Consider the following 17,355-nt stretch of genomic DNA (forward strand, 5'->3'; position numbering starts at 1 on the left):
GGGAAGTTGAACAGATGCGCTTTGATCGCGCATGCAGCTTAGACTCATGCATGCGGCTTGAAAATATGCCTAAATAAGACAGCATAGAGCCGGGGCGGGTGGGCAGGCCCACCCTCGATTTCCGCTACCAGTTGGGGTGAACCGGTCCGAACCGGCTGAATACCACATCTGGGAAAACAGTAGTGTCTATCATAGAAACCAACAGACAAAAGTTGACATGGAATTTAGACAAACTATTTCGGCTGAGAGAATCTGGGAGCCCACTAGATAAATTACATACAAATTCTATACAAATATAACTAAATTCAGAAAATGTAATTGGCTGAATTTTGGCAGTGCAGATATTCCTACACAATTTTCACTGGATTACTAGGGGATTGATTTATATACATCTTTTGCAAGCAAAAAAGAGAGCCAACCTAGAACTAAAGAGAAATTTCCAGCTTGTTTAGGGGCTCCATCACGGCAGGCTTTTAAGAAGCGATCGGACAGCCATTTGTCCAGAATCATATAAGATCTCCTGCTTGAACAGAGGGTTGGACTAGAAGACCTCCAAGGTCCTGTCCAACTCTGTTATTTCTTTGTTCCCTTCCCAGCATTATCCTCAAAGAAATCTTGTAAATTAGGTTAGATGGGGGGAAGAGAGCCCCCTCCCCATTCCCTCATGTTAACGATTTTAACCCTCCCACCTTATTCCAATATTCCGCAAAGCCACACTAGTAGTTTATGAGAAGGGTACTACTCATCAGGTTTCCTGAGCAGAGTAAAACCACTTCTGAGAAGATCTGGAGGGGCCGTCATAGGCTGAGTCATATTTCTCAAAGCTGCACTGCTGAACTACTCAACTTTTAGCAGGATAGCGGGAGGATATGGTCAGGATACCATGGTTACGAACAGCACATGACTGAGTCTTCATTTCTTTCTGAGAATGCAGGCAGCCTAATATGAGGGGAGTTGTGCTCTTTTTCAATATTAAGCAAGCCATTCAAATAACAAGAAAGAAAGATGGCTGTAAAATTCAGAATAACAGATCTGGGCTGCACACGCAGCCGCGCACACCAAACACAAACACACACACACACACACGTGTCACAATGATGGCACAGTTGATAACTAAGCAAGAGCAAAATCAAGTTGCAAAAGTGGTATTCTGCCAGTTCGTCCCAATTTTGGAACTTATGGTTTTTCCCTCTTTGGAGGCTTCAGGGAAGACTCTGGAGGGCGAAAAATAGCCGAAGTCAGCTGACAGGGCAACACCTTGCATGGCCTGACAAATGGCTCCACATGTGGCACGCATGCCACAGGTTTGCCATCACGGACCTAGATTGCGAAACTCTCCAGCGGAGGAATCTTACATAGCAGAGGACTTATTTTGCAATCAATTGCAATTTGTCCCAAGTCACAGTTTCTGATTTATTCAGGCAGTCCTTGACTTATGACTACAACTGAAAACCAAAATGTCTGTTGCTATGCAACACAGTTGTTCAGTGAGTTTCGCCTCTTTTTACCACTTTTCTTGCCACCGTTGTTAAATGTTTTTAAGTTAGTAACATGGCTAAGTGAATCTGACGTCCCTGTTGATTTTGCTAGTCAGAGGGTCACAAAAGCGGATCACTGCAACTATCATAAATATGACCCAGTTGCCAAGGGTCTGAACTTTGATCATGTGACCATGGGGCTCAGGTGTGAAATCTTTGTATTTTTGCTACTGGTTTGGAACCGGGAGCACGCATGTGTGGCGCTTCTGTGCAGAACCTTCCGTGCATGTGCAAAGCGTCCGTGATGACATCTGGAGGGGGCAGAGCCTCCCGCCACTGCTGCCACTACCGGTTCGCTCGAACCGGTGTGAACCGGCAGAATACCACCTCTGATGGGGATGCTGCAATGGTCATCAGTGTGAAAAAACGGTCATAAATAACGTATTTTTCAGTGCCGTTGTAACTTCGAAAGGTCACTAAATGAACTGTTGTAAGTCAAGGACTCCCTGTCATTAATGGCAAGCTAAGATATAAGCTCGTGATGATAAACCTATGGCCCATGTGCCATGGGTGGCAGGCAGAGCCTTTTCTGTGAGCACGCCAGCTCAGCTCCACTGCGCATGCGTGCACACCTCCCACTGGCCAGCTGGTCTCTGCCACCCATGCTTGGGTGGTGGGGTGCATACGGGGGACAGGCAGGTGGGGCAGGGGCACATGAGCGGAGGGTACTCGCATTGCATTTTGGGGAGGCATGCATGCGCTTTGGGCATTCAGCCCCAAAAAGCTTCGCCATCATTGATATAAGCAATGCAAATCTTGCTTATTACTCCTCCCAGCTGAATGGGAGGAAAAGAAAAGTCGTGAAAGAGACAAGACTTTATTAGGGATTATGAGCTACATATGCAAATCACTTCAACCATGGTTTAATATTACATGCGAACATCAGGAATATGTAAATTGTTTACAAACATAATTACACCATAGCATATTGGTTGCAAGAAGAAAAGAATACGTGAGCTGCCAAATACAGGATCCTTGTTTGAGTATGGCAGCTAGAGACATTCTTTTAGATATATTAATTCTCCCAGGCTTTACAATTCCTGAAGCAAAGCTTTTTGTTCTCAGTTTAGCATGTGAAAAGAATGAGCAGTTCTAGCATTCAAAAGCAAATATAGACTCCACTCACTTGAAAACCTCTTGGGTTTTCTGCCTGTTTGGAAATTCTAGAAAACTGCTTATCAATCTATTTTAATTTGCCAGTATTAATCTAGGTTAAACAAAACTCAAATCCCGCCCACCCAACACACACACAATTTCTGCAAATTGGAAGTCTTATGCTAATTTATTTGCTTAGGTACAACATGGATGTCAATGCAATTCATTTAATACTGAATAATAAATTATGTGAATATCATAAACTGTATACAAAGTCCTTTAATTTAATATGGATAAATCAGTGTGGAATAGAACAGGGGTCTCCAACCCATTAGTGGGCAGCGGCCCATTCAGAACTGCAGAAATGGGGAGGGTGAGCGCACAAGCGCAGCTCCAGTTGTGCGAGCAGTGGGTATGCACGCGTGTCACTTGCACAAATATACATATACATACACATACACATGTATAAAAGTGCTTTCCAAAGAAAACTGGATTTCTTAGGTTCTTTTCTTGAAAACATTGTGTTTCTCGTCCACAGAACGTCATTAGAACCGAAGAAGCTTCTTGGATGAGAAGGGAAACATTTTCAAGGAAAAAAAAACATTTTCAAGAAAGTCCAGTTGCCTTTTGGAAAAGAGCAGCTTTGGGACAACCATGACCTGAATGATTGAGAATCTCCATAGGCATTTAGGGTATATATACAATTGCTTAAAGTGCTACTGATGGTATAGGAATATATATATTACAAGATAGAAACAAATCAGTGGTGGGTTTCAAAAAATTTCGGAACCTACTCTGTGGGTGTGGCCTCCTTTGTGGGAGTGGCTTCCCAGCCATGTGACCTGGTGGGAGTGGCTTGCCAGCCATGTGTTTTCTTTCTTTCTTTCTTTCTTTCTTTCTTTCTTTCTTTCTTTCTTTCTTTCTCTCTCTCTCTCTCTCTCTTTCTTTCCTTCCTTTGGTCTCTCTGTCCCTTTTTTCTTTTTTTCTTTCATCTCTCTCTCACTCTTTTTCTTTCTTTTTTCTTTTTTCTTTATTTATTTCTTCCTTTCTTTCTCTTTCTCTCTCTCTCTCTCTGTGTCAGTCTGTGTGTGTGTGTGTGTGTGTGTGCGCACGTGTGTCAGTGGTGGGTTTCAAAAAATTTTGGAACCTCTTCTGTAGGTGTGACCTGCTTTCCGGGTCCACTGGTGGAACCTCTTCTAATCGGTTCGGTAGATTTGACGAACTGGTTCTACCGAATAGGTGCGAACTGGTAGGAACCCACCTCTGAAACAAATATAGGAAATAAAAATGGTTAGCAAACTTAAGTTTAGGGCAATCACAGACTAGCAATATGATTCTGATCATGTTTATGCAAATGTAGACATTTCACCTCGATTCCATGGGACTTAACTCCTTGCAAAGGAGACCAGAGGTGGTATTCAGGCGAAGCAATAGTGGCGGTGGTGCAAGGCTCCGCCCACCCACCCAGATGTCATCATGGACCTTCTGCACATGCATGTGCGCTCCTGCTACCGAAGCGGTAGTGAAGATAATAGGATACCATTAGTAAAGTAGACCCAGTACAGATTAATATACATGAAAGAGTAAATTTAATTTCTGCCAATCCAATGATTTCTTCATTGTGAACACAATCTTCAAACAACCCCAACATGGATATCACCAGATGGAGTACACCAGATGGAATACATGGTGTTTGTGAAACAGATCACAAACTGCTCATGAGCAAGTTCCAAGTGAAGTAGAATTGGAAGAAATAAGTCAACCAGTTTCCTCAACATGAACCTGGCCAGATACTGACCATTTGCAAGGCAGACATCATTATTTTGAAGTCCTGAATCTCATTAGTAGGGAACCAGAGGAACTACGGAATGCAATGAAATTGCTTGTTATGGATGAAAAAGACTGCTAAAGAAGCAGAAGAAAGCAATTGATATGAACAAATGGTAGAAATTGCCAAAAAGAGAAGAAAAGCCACAGCTAAGAAAGACAAAGATCTCAGGAAAAACAACAACAAAGAATTTCAGAGAGTTGTTAGACAAGAATCAGCAATACAATAATATCTGTTCCATCTTTCTGAAAGATTTTCATTCAGCTTGTAATGGGTCCAACCCCACTTAGCTTGGCTTTGAGATCAACTCATCTAGACATTGACAGTGGTGTAGATATTTGGCTTTGATATTAGTTATTTGACTGTTCATTCAGATGACTTTACATTGCTAATTAATGAACAGATAATTGGGTCTGATATTGGAATGCACTTATTGCACCTTCACAGTGCTGAAGGGGCAGCTCAGTGGTGGGTTTCAAATTTTTTTAGAACCTATTCTGTAGGTGTGGCCTGTTTTGTGGGAGTGGCTCGGCGGTCATGTGACTGGGTGGGCATGGCCAACTTGGAAAATGTGGTGAAACTCACTTAACGATGGTCTTGCTTAGCAACCAAAATTTTGGCCTCAATTGTGGTCATAAGTTCTCTTTCTTTCTTTCTTTCTTTCTTTCTTTCTTTCTTTCTTTCTTTCTTTCTCTTTCCTTCTTTCTCTTTCTCTTTCTCTCTCTTTCTCTTTCTATCTTTGTCTCTTTCTTTTTTCTCTCCCTCTCCCTCCATTCCTTCCTTCCTTTCTGTGAGTATCTCTCTCACTGTCTTTCTTTCTCTCTTTCCTCCTTCCCTCCTTCTTTATTTTTTTCTCTCTCTTTCTTTCTCTGTCTCTTTCTTTCTCTCTTTCTCTCTCTCTTTCTAAATCACTCTAAGGTTTGATGAAAGTAGTCACAAGTTTAGGGTGAAATAAGTCTTTCTCCAAAACGTAAACCAGGATTTCAACAAAAACCTCTAGTCAGCATCAAGCTCATGTTTTGACTTTTATCCAGAGCCCACCAGCTTCAAAAGTTCGGGACAGACTAGGTCTCTCCGACTTAGATTTTCCAAATAGCCCTGGCAATCCGGAAACCATGCATGTGTGCCACCTCTGAACCCTCAGCCACCCTTGATACTATAAGAGGACGTATTGATGCTGAACTATCATGGGCTTTGGGAGAGTGGCCACCACAAAGAATGGAAGGCAAGCAAGGCTAGGAGACATCAGAAATAAAGGCTAGAATAAGGGATGTCTATTGGGATTCTCGGTCATCCAGGATGTCCCAAAGATGCTTTATTTTCCCCTAGAGGCAGCTGGACTTTCTGCTTTTTCTTCAAAGACCTTTCACTTCTCCTCCAAGAAACTTCTTCAGCTCCTCTAGAAGCTTCCTCAGAGCTGAAGAAGCTTCCTGGAGGAGAAGCAAAACATCTTCAAAAAACCCAGAAAGTCCAGTTGCCTCTTGGAGGAAAAAAAAGCACCTGTGAAAGAAACGGATGAGGGCACCTTATCCTAGCCTGTGCCCCTTGTGTCTGGGCATCCATCCCAAGGAAGGACTCAACCTGGCTTGAAAAAGGGCCTATGCCCCACAGCCAGCCAATCTGCAAAAGCACGGAGGTGGGCGGGGGGAAAACGCATGTATCCTGCGTTCAAGACCAATCATGCCCAAGTTCCCCCAATGTAGTGCGTGGACACGGGGGGGTAGGTGGGTGGGGGAAGGATAAAAGTTGTGGGTATGGTGTCCCCCCTCCCCCACAAAAAACATCCCCACCTTTGCATCAGGCAGTTTTTTCAATCCTCAGCAGCACTGCGCTTTTGCAAAACAAGCCTGCCCTCAACTGAAAGCGGGTGGGTGGGCAGACACCGTTGCTTCCCACGTTGTTGCCAAGCTCCTGAAGAGCCATGCTCATGCTGGCAATCCGGAGGGCAGGGGGAAGAAGAATCTCCCCCCAGATTGCCAAACACCCCAAAGAGGTCTGTGCAGGGCTCCAGCAGCTGCAAAGCGTGACACGAGGAGCAGAAGTCCCCGAACCCAGTGGGGCAATGCAGCTCCAGCAGCCCACACTAGAGCTTACCCCTTCCTCCACCCAGCTCTCTGCTTCCTCCTTTGCTTAGGCTCCCCACTGGCTCTGAGACTGCAGGCCCCCAGGGATTGGGGGAGCGAATGCTGCCCTTCTGACCCCCCCCTCCCAAAGCAACCTCGCAAGTTTTCAAGATCCTCTGGAGAGGTGGTTTTTTAAAAAGAAAACCCCGAAAAAGCTGCAAGATCTGGAGAGATGGTCCTTTTGCTTAGGCTCCCCGCTGGGTTCGGGAGCTTCTGCCCCTCATGCCACACTTTGCAAGAATGGTAAGGCAAGGAAAGAGAGAGATCAAGCGGCACTGGGAGGGTGGGGGGAGTGAGCGGGAGGTGGGGGGCAGGCCAGGGGAGGGAGTGTTCCAGTATTGTGCCAACGGACGAACGGGTCCTGAAAGGCACACTAAATTTGATGAACGGGTACGCGCGTACTGGCAGAAACTCAACCCTAGTGCAGCTTCTTCTGCTGCAGCATCAAGTGCACCTGAGTTAGATCATAGGTCCTTTCCCACTTTACATCCAGATGCCTGCAGATCCACATTTTTGGCATGGATTACATGAGGGGTATCAAACTCAAGGCCCATGGGCTGGATCCGACCCATGAGGTGCTTAGATCTGTCCTATGGGGCTGCCCTAGAAACAATGAAGGACTGGTCCACAGTGCCTCTGCCAATGAAAACAGAGCTTGAGAGGGCTGCACATGGCCATGATGTAAAAAATGTAAAAAGAAAAAGGAAAGAGCTGCTGAGGTCAGGCTGGTTTAGCTTCTGCCAGAGCCTCCAGTGGATGACTCTGCTTAACTGTTTAAAAAAAGCCTCTAAAAAAAGTGTCCTCTACATGCGAGAGAACCACATGCCTCATCTACATAAGGAATTTTTCACCTTTTAACCCTTGCTTAACTCTGCTCAAGTGATCATAAAGATAGTCTAAAGGAGGCACGTGGTTCTCTCGCCTCCTCCTACAATTAACCACTAAGCAGAGTCATCCACTGTGACTCTGGCAGCAACTACCTCAGCCTTTTTCCTTTTAAATTTCTTTTTCTTTTTCTTGATGACAGTGGTGAAACCCTGCCTCTCCTGCCTCCCCTGACTGCATGTCCCTGCCTCTGTTTATGTAGCCTAGAACTGTGTTGGCTCTTTTGGCAGCTGCTGCACACTGCTGGTTCATATTTAGATGGTTGTCCACTAGGATGCCAAGATCCCTCTCACAGTTACTACTATTGAGCAAGATATCACCTATACTGTACCTGGGCATTTCGTTTTTCTTGCCTAAATGTAGAACCTTACTTTTCACCATTGAATTTCATTTTATTAGATAGTGCCCAATGTTCAAGTTTGTCAAGATCCTTCTGTATCTTAAGCCTGCCTTCTGGAGTGTTTGCTATTCCTGCCAGCTTGGTGTCATCTGCAAATTTGATGAGTTCCCCCATTTATTCCCTCATCCAAATCATTGATGAAGATGTTGAAGAGTACTGGGCCTAAAACAGAGCCTTGGGGTTCTCTACTGCATACCTCTCTCCATGTAGATGCAGTTCTATTGAGGACTACACGTTGAGTGCGGTTGGTCAGCCAGTTTTGAATCCATCTGGTGGTAATGCTGTCTAACCCACATTTTTCTACTTTGTCTAGTAGTAGGTTATGGTCTACCTTATCAAATGCCTTGCTGAAGTCCAAGTAAATTATATCAATGGCATTCCTCAAGTCCACTAATTTTGTCACTTTGTTGAAGAATGTGATAAGATTAGTCTGACATGATCTGTTTTTGACAAACACATGTTGGCTTTTGACTATTACTTTGTTTACTTCTAAGTGTTTGCTAATTTGTTGCTTGATTATCTTTTCCAGAGTCTTCCATGGTATTGAGGTCAGGCTGATAGGTCTATAGTTTCCTGGATCTATTTTTTTCCCCTTTTTTAAAGATGGGAACCACATCAGCTCTTTTCCAGTCCTTTGGCAGTTCCCTGGTGCTCCAGGATCTCTGAAAGATATAGTTCAGTGGTTCTGAGATCTCATCCGCCAGTTCCTTCAGAATCCGTCCGGTTCTGGTGATTTAAACTTGTCTAGGGTAGACAGGTGCTCACTTACCATTTTCTTCCCTATTTCAATTTGTGTTCCTAATCTGATTTTTGTGGTGCTGTTTTTGGTAGGTTGGACTGGGTTTTTTTCCCTTTGTGTAAAGACAGATGCAAAAAATGAGTTTAAAAGTTCTGCTTTCTCCCTGTTGCTTGTCACCTTCTTGCCACTTTCTCCCAGCAATGGACCAATTGTTTCCTTAACTTTTTTCTTGTTTTTAACATGTTGCAAGAAGCTTTTTTGGGTTATTTTTTAGTTTTGTTGCAAGCCTTTCTTCATTGTGAGCCTTAGCTTTCCTTATTTCATCTTTACAGGCTCAGGCTATTTGCTGATATTCTGCCTTAGTTATGTCCCCCTCTTTCCACTTTTTATATTTATCCTTTTTGTCTTTCAGTTTGCCAGAGAGTTCTTTATGCAGCCATGCTAGTTTCTTTTGGGAGCTGTTATTTTTATTCTTCATTGGTATTGTGCTAGACTGAGCTTTTGTAATCTCATTTTTCAAAAATTTCCAAGCTTCTTGAGGATTCTCATCCATGGAATTCTTTCCAAGTTCTCTCTAAGTTTATTGAAATTAGCTCTTTTAAAATTCAAGACTCTAGTTTGACTTTGTTCTATTACTTGTGTTTGCTTAATGTTGAATTCCAATATTGCATGGCCACTTGCCCCCAGGGTTCCTATGGCTTCAACACCTTCTAACATTTCCTCTCTGTTAATGAGAATTAAGTCTAATATGGCTGATCCCCTTGTTCCCTTCTCTACTTTTTGGGAAACAAAGTTGTCTGCTAGGTTTGTTAGGAACCTGTTGGATCTTCCACTTGGTGCAGAATTTGTTTCCCAGTTGATGTCAGGGTAGTTAAATTCCCCCATTACTATTGTGGTGTGCTTCCTACATACTTTACTTAGCTGACTAGCAAAAAGTTCATCTACTTCCTCTGCTTGGTTGGGTGGCCTGTAGTATAGACCTATGACAATGCCGTTTCCCCCCAACCTTTAATATTGACCCAAATGCATCCAAGATAGTTCTCATCATGTTGTGCTCTATTTCTGTAGAGATGTAGTTATTTCTTATATATAGTGCAACTCTAACTCCTCTTTTATTTGGTCTATTTCTTTTAAATAATTTAAATCCTTCTAGCTGTATGTTCTAATTGTGGGTTTCATCCCACCAAGTTTCTGTAATGGCAACAATATCATATTTGCCCTCATTTTCTTGAATTTCTAATTCATCCTGTTTATTCCTCATACTCTGTGCATTGGTGTATAGACATTTAAGTCCATTTTGATTGATCCTGTGTTTACTCTCTACATAACGTATGTTATGCCTGACTGCCACTATTTTTTTGCCACTTGTATGATTCGTGCACATGGTGTGGCACTCACTATTAAATGCTTGTTTTTGCTTGACAGCAGGGCTGATCATCTACCTGCACAAACATCTATGTTACATGCACTGATAACCCTATGAGTTTTAGATTGCTGGTGACAGAAATGTTCTGTATCAATTAATTCTCTGTCCCCGCTGTTCAGTTTAAATGTTTATCCAGAAAATCTGTAAATTTAATGCCAAGTAACTCAGTCCCTTTCTTGGATGGGTGCAAACCATCTCTTTTGTACAGTTTTTCACTGGACCAGCTGCAGACATCATGACTAATAAAACCAAAGCCTTTCCCTTTTACACCACTCCTTTAGCCATAATATTAAAAGAATTGTCTCGGAGAATATGGCACATATGAATCGTTCCATTCAGAGTCAACTAAGTCCTTTTAAAATATGTTTTACTTTATTTATATTATCCTGTTATGAATGCCATCCCTAGGCACTGAACAAAATTAAAATATATTTGGTATAAAATAAGAAAACATCTGAAATTCAATAACCAAAGGCTTAAAAGCACTTTCCAAGCACACCTATATTTCCAAGCAATTTCAGAACTCATTGAGCAGGCAGGCAACTAAGAGGCCACTCCATGGGGGAATCCGTTTCCTCTCCCCATTATTTAGTTTGCCAACATTTGCTGGAACAACTTGCAACTCTCTTGCATAACATTTTGAGCCAGTTTCTGAGGAAAACAAGATGGGATTTGTCTATATTTCATCAATACATATAACCAGATGCTCAGATTTTGGCACTGTGGCTTGTCCCTTGCAAATGCAAGCAGTAGTGTGATTCTTGGTTTGTGAACCATTTTAAGTCAATATGACACCAAACTCGAGTAAGTTGTATATTGTTAAGTGAGAAATTTGCTAAGTGAATCTTGCCCCATTTTACAATGTTTCTTGCCACCATTGTTAAGTGAATCACTGCAGTGGTTAAATTAGTAACACCGATGTGAAGTGGTTTCCCCATTGACTTTGCTTCTCAGAAGTTTGCAGAAGGTGATCACATGACCCCAGAACATTCCAACAGTCATAAATGTGAATCAGTTGTTGATATATAAGTATTCTTTCATATTGTAAGAACAATAGAATGAGGTAGGTGATACTATAAAGACATATTATTACTAAATAGACTAATAATGATGCAATGGAATGTTGGTATATACATGAATCTAATTTTTAGAATATTGGTTTAAAATGAAGGCATAACAATTGTAATTGAATATATGATTTACAATGACAATAATGTACCTATGTATACCTGATGGACAATCTGTGACTTTATATACAGTTGAAAGCAGTGATGCACAAACGATTTATAACCAAATGACACACTATATGTATATTTAATTGATGATGATTTTATGTTTTATGTATTGTTTGTCCTTGTCTGTTTTTTAAAAAATAAAAATAAAAAAATAAATAAAATAAATGTGAATCAGTTGTCAAGCATCCAAATGTAAATCATGTGGCCATGGGGATGCTGCACTTGTATAAGGGTGAAAAATGGTCATAAGTAATTTTTTCCATTGTCTTTGTAATTTGGAACTGAGGACTACTTGTAATTTTTTGATTTGGACTGATGAAGTTACTTGAATGAATAACGAAACATCTCAGATGAACAAACCTTAGTCCAGTTGCCATGATTTAACCTTGTTAGAGACCTCAAAGGTTCCTTGCAGAAGTGGAAAGGAAAGTCTAAGAGCAAAGTTGTCCATTAAACTAGAGTCCTTGTCTTCACCTTGGAAGGGAAAATATGAACCATCAAATGTACCCAGGAATACTGTCTTAATGACCATAAGATTGCAATGTTAGGATTACAGGTTTATTTTCAAGTAAGTAAATATACTTGTTTGGAAATTGTGTGTGTGTGCCTGTGCGAGCAAAGCCGAAGGCACCAGCCTGAAGATGACGAGTGGGACCTCGTCAAAACGTCGCCAAGATATTCTCAATCTTTTACAGGAAAAGACCCGAATACGTCAAAACCTGCATACCTGTACCCATGAAAATCTACAATGTGTGGTGTGTGTGTGTGTGTGTGTGTGTGTGTATGTGTGTGTAAATTCATTAATGCACAGATTGTGCGCGTGTGTGAGTATGATGTATGGATTTGTCATGTAGTAACAAATAGAATTTATATTTGATATGGTATCTTTAGTTATATAGTTGTATACAAAAAGGTACATAAAGCCTTATTGATTCATTTAGCAAGTTATCTGTGCTCTAGCACATAATCCGTGTATGAATATTGATTTATTACAAACAGACTGGAATTGTACTTTGTGCACTTTTAATAATATATATCTTTGTGTGTCAAGTATAGGAAGTGTCTTGCTGAGGTTTAGCTATTTTTTTTTTTAATCCAAAGCCATTTCATAGAAGCCCCTTGCCCATTCGTAATTTCCATTGCCCTCTGCAGGGCCTACTCCCAAGTTCCTCACCTGACCCCCAATTGAATTTGGAATCGTATTTGGTTGCAGATGTTATATATTGAATGTATATAGTTGTGTTAAGCCCTGCTAAAGTGAAACTAATCTTTCGATGGCCCTAACTGTTAACTCTAACTGTTTTGGGGGGAAACCTAGAACATTCATATTTGGGTGGGTTTTTTCAAGGATTATGATTGGTCAAGGCCCCCTGTATAAATTACAGGCAATTGCCTGCTGTTCCTCAGTTCCAGTTTTAAGTCAATAACTGCTGTTGTATCTATGCTGGTCTGTCTAAAGCTCACTATACAATAGCAGACATTACGGAAATATAAGTGGTATTCACTCCTGATACTGGATAGGAGAATCCCAAAGAAAACTTCATGACTACAAGTTTCCCTAAATTTGTTTCTTGAATATGGTACAAGAAAACCCCTGGTTGTAAATACTTCTTCCAATCCTCTGATACTGAGACCAATATCCGTTTCTCAGCTGCCCCTAAATCTTTTTCAAGCCGTCCTAGTCTGTAAATTTACAGCAAGGTCTCTTTTGTGCTATAATTTCATTACTCCTTGCAGTAGCGGCTAGGCACAGCAGGAGTTGAATGCTGGCTAATGATGTTGCTATTGTATGCAGGCTTCCCCTATTTTCAAGTTTTTCTGTGGAGCCTAGAAAACGAGAAGACATTGCTTGCTGTCTGCCACCAATAGGAATTCATATTTATCCTTGCGTTCTTGCAATTATGGTACTGATTAATGGTAAGTGCACTGCTGTCTGCAATCTATTCCTTTGAGGGAACTACACTTTAGGTTCCAAAAATGTTTTCTACCTCTTAGTGATGCATTCTTCTTCTTTTGCAGATCAAAGATCATGGTTGTCATGGTAACAGCAAAAAGTGGAAAGCCAGTCATGACATAGCAGTGGCATAATGGGGAAGATCTGCTGGGAAATCACTCACTAGCTGGGGGTTTTGTGTCAAAATTGCTTGGGTAAATTTGAGTGGAAAGCCAAGTCACTCTGAGATCTAAAAGCACTATGATATTGACGGCATAATATCAATCACTATTATAAGGAACATGCTTAACAATATGAAGTCCTGATTTCCATCCCCCTCTCTCCAACAACAACAATAATAATAATAACAACAACAACAATAATAAAGAATTATAGGCTCTTTTTGATATTCTGCAAATAAAATAATAATTGTATAGACTTCAAAATCTTCCTGTCCCCAAATAGGGGAATAAGAGTATCATAATCAGTCATGCAACTATCTAGTCCATATCAACAGCGCCAAAGCTTTTGCAAACAGACAGAGGGAACGATCTCGCACTGCTTCAGGCCTCCCATCCCTTTGCAAAAGCTTTTGGCGCAATAAAGCCTGAAGGAGCACAAAACCGTGCCCCAAAGGCTTGTCTTCTCTCTTGAATGAGTGGAGGTGTGTGCACATGTGCACCAGGCCCACTGCTTGCATGGCTGGTTCACCTCTCTCCTCTCCCCAGTTGGGCCACCAAACTGCAAAGGTTGGAGACCAATGACCTAGGGCAGGGGTGCCAAATTCAAGGCCCGGGCGGGGGGATCTGGTTAGAGGGTGCTTAGATCTGGCCCGTGCGGCTGGCCTGAAATTAGCCCACTGTGCCCCCGCCAGCGAAAATGGAGCTCAGGCGGCCTCCCAAGATCCATTTTCACTGGCAGAGGGTTGCAGGAAGCTGTCGCAGCCGAAAACAGAGCTCGGGAGCCCGTTTTCACTGGCAGAGGACTCGGGTCACCACAGGTGCTCCCATCATGAGTGATGTTGAGCTGGCCATGTCCACCCTGGCCCCTGAGGTCAAACACAACCCTGATGTGGCCCTCAATGAAATTGACACCCCTGACCTAAGGTCTATAATTAGCTGTTTAATTTTATAACTTTAACGTTTCCTGCCTTGCACCAACTTTATAGCAACCACTGAGTTGCCAATTTCTAAAGCAGGCTTTAGGCAGCCTTGGCACCTGTGTTCTCTTTGACTGCTTTCAGTCTGGCCCTTGGCAACAGCAAAAGCACAGAAGGCCAGTCAGGGAATTCACGCACCATCAGTTCCTGCAGCAGACTATAATGTAGGTGGGTGAAAGTACATGCATGCATGGATGTGCGTCTCTCTTTTTGGGGGGAAAGCAGAATTTTGAGAATGCTTGTCAGGGACTGACATTCTCTACATAGCAACAGCACAGAATCCTGTATGGGCTGGCTTAGAGCCAACAGAATCAAATAATCAATCAACTACTGAAATTCTAGCACTCCAAATTAAGTAATTGCTTTAATTACTGATCTGACAGCTTCAAAGAGGTCTTGCAATACACAATGCCTCTAATTGTTACCTGTAAGTATATATATATATATTTGAATATGGATCATTTGCAAACATTTGCCTCTTGAGACTATTTTGCTCTTAATGCCTCCTTTTAAGGTTCTCAGTAGGGGTAAAAGAGAGAGAAGACAGATTTTGCATCGCTCTACTATTAAAGGGAAAAAAATCTCATCACGGCAGTTGTGCAGCGGGGTGTAGCTGCTCCTGCTCCATTTACAGGATATGTTTACCCCAAAACAACCCTCACTATATTCAGAGGCATGTACTCCCAGGAAAATGTGTATAAGACTGTGGCCTCACACGGCCAACCACAGTCCAATAAAGCTGCCATCTTTCTACTTCAACACTGATTTAAGCATCGTCTAGTAATAGACTACCCAAGTACTTATCAGGATTGTATTAATAAGACCAGCCACAGTTACTGAATCCTCTGAGATGGTTTGCCTTTTATACAAAAGCCTCAACGGAATGTATACCTTAAAAAAAAAAAAAGACATAAACCATAGAACAGTCATGGCTAACCTTTTTCTCTTCGCGTGCAAAAAGCGCCAGGGGTGGGTTTCTGCCAGTTCTAACCGCTTCTACAGAAGAGGTTCCACAAATCTACTGGTTCCAGCTCCCTCCCCCCCGCCCATCCGCAGCACGCTTCCCCCGCCCGCCGCTCACTGATTGGCTGGCTCACCAATTGCCCCGCTCGCCTCTAAGAGTCCTATCTAAACCTTAAAGTCTTAAAGCTGTCAAATTTGAACACTCCTGGGGTTTTTTTCTAAAGGATTAGGGGTGCAAAGGTCTTGTAACTTGACAGCTTTAAGACTTGCACACTTCAATGCCAGACTTCCTGAACCAACATGATTGGAGGAGGAATTCTGGAAGTTGAAGTCCACAAATCTTAAAGCTGTCAAGTTTGAACACCCCTGTTTTTTTTAAAGGGTTAGAGGTGCAAGGATCTTATAACTTGACAGCTTTAAGACTTGCATGCTTTAAATGCCAGAGTTCCTGAACCAACATTTTGGTTGCTAAGCAAGAGCGTTGTTAAGTGAGTTTCACCACATTTTACAAATTGGCCACGCCCACCCAGTCACATGGCCAGCAAACCACTCCCACAAAGCAGGCCACACCTATAGAAGAGGTTCTAAAAAAATTTGAAACCCACCACTGGAAAGCACGCATTCGAACCTCCACACCCATAATGCAATGCGCACATGACACCACACTCATGCACCCCTCCTGCGCATGTGCACACAATCCCCCCTGCACCTCTGAAGCCTCTTGGGACCAATAACGGGGCGTGGGTGTGGGTGTGTGCGGCACGTGGCAGAGACCTAAAAATCAGCTGGCTGATGGGAGGCACGCGTGTATGCGTGGTGGAGCTGAGCTGGGTCGATGGCTCGTGTGCCTGCAGAGAGGGCTCTGCATGCCACCTCTGGCACACGTGGCATAGGTTCACCATCATAGCCATAGAAGCACACAAGTAATCTTACACATAAAGAAATAAATGCTTTCATTTTTGAAAAGACTAAGCAATGCTTCTTAATGTAAATGATTGATTTCCAGCTGTGGCCAATTGTTTTATGAAGTGGAGTCAAGATTGCTAATATCACCATAATGGGTTATTTCCCCCGACCCCACCCTTGCCCTTTATTCATATAAAGTCAGGGGATCAACCGGAATCCTTGCATGAGCCATTCACAGCACAGTCAATGCACAAGTAGCGATTCCTTCACTGCTTACCAGCGTACAGGAAGAAATTATTTTACACCTTCCCTGAGTGCCACTTGTCAGTACCGTAGCTTTTGAGCCCTGCCGGCACAAAGCTAATTATAACCAAGCTGATGTCTCTCGGCACCACATTCCCCAGATAAAATAATTCTACAGCACAGATGCAAGGGGAAAATGCTAATGGAGATGGCAAGCAAAAAAAAAAGTCTCTGTCTGCTTATACTGGTGGTAGCAAGAAGAGAAATGGCGTGATGATTTTGGTCTGAATGACTGAAGCAACCACGAAGCATCAACCTGGCCTTGTATCAGCTATAGGAGTTGCTATGGTCACAGCAGAGAGCCAAAAACAGTGGAAGAAGAGAAAGAGGCTTGAAAGGACAGACGATGAATGTCTGGTAGGGGATACCCAAGGTTCAGAGAGAAAGCCTATTTGGGGTATTCTTCTATATGACATCATTAAGCATATCCCACAGAAACAGGGCTCCGACTCTGAGCGGTCAGTGGATGTAACGTGCATTTGCAAAAATCCCTGTTATTTCCATGGCAACCACTTGCGATCTCACCAAACCAAAGATTTGCTGTTTGATCCTAGGAACAAAACAACCCCCCTACAAGAGTCTAAAAAATAATAAAGCAATGCCAAAAACCAGGGAAATAGGGAAGCCCATGATCAAATAGGAAAGCCTATGATCAAACAAGAAAAGGTTTTGTCTCTGTACCTATTGGAGGGTGCCTTTTTTAAAAAGGACCAGGAAAGGTGTTTTCATGGAGTACAGGTGAGACTAGTAGAACCAGTACAAGACCTGCATCCACATGTGTCTGACTTTAACCATGTTTGAATGCTACTTTTTCTGAAGCAA

This window comes from Thamnophis elegans, chromosome 1, assembly GCF_009769535.1.
Source record: "Thamnophis elegans isolate rThaEle1 chromosome 1, rThaEle1.pri, whole genome shotgun sequence".
NCBI classification, from domain to species: domain Eukaryota; kingdom Metazoa; phylum Chordata; class Lepidosauria; order Squamata; family Colubridae; genus Thamnophis; species Thamnophis elegans.